General features: G+C 36.2%; 1 long non-coding RNA gene across 2 annotated transcripts in view; it reads left to right on the top strand.

Moving 5' to 3' along the window:
* The window catches only part of LOC106870671 (uncharacterized), a 29116-nt gene that overhangs the window by 16585 nt on the left and 8528 nt on the right, over window positions 1–4003 (top strand). The gene's annotated exons all lie outside the window — the stretch shown is intronic.

Raw genomic sequence — 4003 nt, 5'->3', positions numbered from 1 at the left:
TATATATATATATATATATATATTTATATTTATATTTATATTTATATACGTACACACACTCATATATACATTAGACGAAGATTTCTCTGCTGAGCTTGTATTATACACTTCCTCTTCTGCTATTACTTCTCGATGAAAAAGAAGTCACCATTTTCGATTGCTGTAGGTCTTAAGCTGTCACAAATACAGTTGATTCTTTCTCTTCCTTCTAGATAATATTATGTGAATTTGTCTTACAGTATAAAGAAGGAAAAATCAATTGGTTCTATAGAAATAGGTTAAAAGCCTTTTTATTATATGAAATGCCATACTTTTCATAGGTAAAGAAAGACACCGGGAAGAGTGATAGCATAAGAAAGGAAAAAATAGTACTAAATTTCACAACGATATTTACATGTTTGAATTACAAAGCAAGAACTATGCTATCTATTCTCAACGTTTAAGGGTTAATGTCTTTTAAACATCTAACAGTTAACATTTCAACAATTTGCTCTGCTAGCTACAGTTCTAAACCATTATTTCTTCTGTACTTAAACTGAACATGTAGCATTCTAACATTTTTAGTGAAAAAAAATAAAATAAAATAATAAGGAAAGATAAAAATGAAGATAAGAATCATACACGCAGTGTTTTAACAATTACTGCCATGCTTTATTATACACTGTAAAATCTGTCGATGGCGTTCTCAACATGGTTTTGAGTAACATTTGAACGTTAGATCGATGCTGTTTATCTTCTCTCGTTATTGGTATTCGGAAGACCAGACACCTTGGCTCTACTCAGAAATTATTCCTATGGCTTGAAGTAGAACTTTCAGCTGGAATTAATGCAAGAAGCAACCACAATGCATAATGGATATTAATTATTTTGTAGTGTTCAATTCAAGTAATTTTATTTGCCGGGAGATGAAAATAAAAAAAAAATTGGGAGTAAACACCAGTAGATTCTTTACAGAACATCCTGAAGATGTTTCATTTATTTGGAAGAATCTCAGAGCTTTTTTAACTAACTGACGCTCCTCTGCATCTAATGTCGTTTACAACAGTGCTTTTCAAACTATCTGATGTGGCGTACCGGCAGTTTTTTTTTTCCAATATGTCAGGGACCGGTAATTTTTTTAGTAATATTAATTTATACCGGAAACATTATATATATATATAATGAATAAGGCGGCGAGATGGCAGAAACGTTAGCACGCTGGACGAAATGCTTAGCGGTATTTCGTCTGCCGTTACATTTTGAGTTCAAATTCCGCCGAGGTCGACTTTGCCTTTCATCCTTTCGGGGTCGATATCTTAAGTACACTAAGATAAGCAGTGATTTGCAGAACATGTGAAGCAAAACTTTACTTGAATGGGGCTCCAGCGCGAGATAAATTTAATTCACCACTGCAAGCCATCAAGTCATTCGTGAATGATATAGCATTGAGGTGACTTTAAATACAAAACTAAATTAAGTTACTTTGTAAAGTTATTCTTTACTGTCTGCACTAAAATCTGTCGATGATACTCTCAATAGAGTTTTGACTAACAGATGAAAGTTAAATCGATGCTACTTATCTTCTTTCTTTCGTAGACTACCTGACTCTCTTCCCGAATTTCTAAATATGTTAATATCATGTCTCGAAGTGCAGCTTACAGCTGTAAAGAAGAGAAAAAGTAGCAATAATGAATATATATCATTTTGTAAAATTCACTTCAAGTTTCTTGTTACCCTGCAGAAAGTAATGAGAAGTAACAGCAGTGTTACTTTTCAAATACCTTCTAGATATTTCATTTACCTTCAAAAAATAAACAAAAGAGTGATAGTCATCTGTTCATCTGTAACTGGAAAATGGTACAGAGAATCAGAGAAAACAGATTCTTTCGCCCAGTTTATTATGTCTTTGTTTACGATTTTGATGACTGTCGATTTTACGCCTATTTCTAGGCATTGAATCCAGTTTTAAATTGTAGTTTGACTCAAGGCGGCGACCGAGCAGAATCTTCATTGCGGCGAACAAGATGCTTAGCGACATTTCTTGTAATTATTTACGTTCTGAATTTCAAATACCATCACAGTCAACTTCGTCTTTCCTCATTTAGGGTTGATAAAATAATGATTAGCTGAGCACTGGGGTCGAGGGTCGATGTTAACGATTTCCCCAATCTCCTCAAAATTGCTGGCCTTGTGCCAAATTAAAAAGAACTTTAATTTGACTCTCCTGCAGGTATCTTATTTAATCTTCTTCATTTCCTTGCTGTATTTCATGAATTTCATCTACTTCGGCGTATTTATATGCGTGCTTCTGGTCTAATTCTCTAATTTGAGTGTCTTTGCCTAATTGAATAATCCCAGTTTACGAAAATTATCTTATAGTAATTCTAATCATTTTATATCAGCTTTAATTATCTTATAGCTGCTGTCATCATCTTGTATCAGCTTTAATTATCTTATACGCAGCTTTATCTAATTCCAACTCATTCTTATGACTTGGTTGAATTAATGAGCGATTTAAAATTTTTAATAACGTTTCCAAAGTGAATGTTATCTCTTGTAAATATATTTATGAAATCCATGAAGAGGATATAATTTATAGTTTATCTGTGGCAACTATAACACTGTGTAACAAATTGTTTTTGTTTTTGTCTTTGGTCAGTAAGTGTTCTATCTAGAAATCAAAGGAAGTGACTACTGTTCCCTTCAAACTTTGTTTTTGTCACCTGGACATCGATGTTTTGAAACAGATTTATTTTCTACTTTCTAAGGGTAAGTAAATAGGAAATAATAGTTGCTACCCAAGGACAGAAATCGTGTTACACAGAGCAACCAAAGCTGGTTTGGTTCAAGAGATTTATAAGCGGGGCTTGAGTTAAGCAAAAAAGAAGGGGGTTTAATGTATAACCTTGGAGTAGCAGTTTCAGGTTGGTTTCGATTATCTTTTCTTTATCATACAGAGATGATTGTCTTCCATTTCTACGCAGCATGTTTGATACGCCTTTTTAATATTGGGATTACTTATATATGAAACCATCAGTCTCTGCTTTCAGTCCTGGACTTCTCAGCCACTGATGAGTTGTTGCTCGACCTACATCAGCATTTCGACTACTACTACTACTACTACTACTACTACTACTACTACTATTATTATTATTATTATTATTATTATTATTATTATTATTATTATTATTATTATTCAATATTATTCATTATTATTCATTAATTATTGAAAAAGTGTTGAAAATACATCAAACGAAACGAGACAAAGCCGATCAGTCTGGAAAGGAACTGTATTGTAAGTGGACATCCTACACCGTAATCATAAGCATGGCACAATGACCACCACCACCATCTCCATCCCCATCACCATATATCATGGCACTCCGTCGGTTTCGACGACGAGTGTTCCAGTTGATCCGATCAATGGAACAGCTTGCTCGTGAAATTACCGCGCGTGTGGCTGAGTACTCCAAAGACAGTGTACTTTTAATGCAGTTCTCAGGAATATTTAGCGTGACGCAGAATGTGACAAGGCTGACCCCCTTGAATTACTGGTACAACTCACTTTTGCCAGCTGAGTGGACTGGAGCAACGTGAAATAAAGTGTCTTGTTCAAGGACACAACGCGTCGCCGGGAATTGAACTCACGACCTTACGATTGTATGCCGAATGCCCTAACCACTGAGCTACGCCCCTCCCGTCGCCATATACGCGGCTACTATATCATCAACACTATCACCAGCATCACGACCAACATCATCATATCATTTATGCCATCATAGTAATCACTGTCTTCCGCCTCCTCTTCCACCTGCTCCTGTTCTTTCTCCTCCTGCGCCTCTTCCTCCTCCTCCTCTTCCTCCTCACCTCTCCCTCCCCTCCTCATTTCTTCCCATCGCCCTCACCTCTCACCCCCACCTACACCTTCAGTCTCACCCTCACCCCTCATCTCTCACCCTCTCTCTTTCACTCTCACACCCACCCCTCACTTCTCACTTTCACCCCCACTCTCCCTTCTTCCTCC

Source organism: Octopus bimaculoides, chromosome 19 (assembly GCF_001194135.2).
Source record: "Octopus bimaculoides isolate UCB-OBI-ISO-001 chromosome 19, ASM119413v2, whole genome shotgun sequence".
In the NCBI taxonomy this organism is placed as follows: domain Eukaryota; kingdom Metazoa; phylum Mollusca; class Cephalopoda; order Octopoda; family Octopodidae; genus Octopus; species Octopus bimaculoides.
The sequence above is the reverse complement of the archived record's forward strand: the minus strand, read 5'-3'. Positions and strand labels throughout refer to the sequence as shown.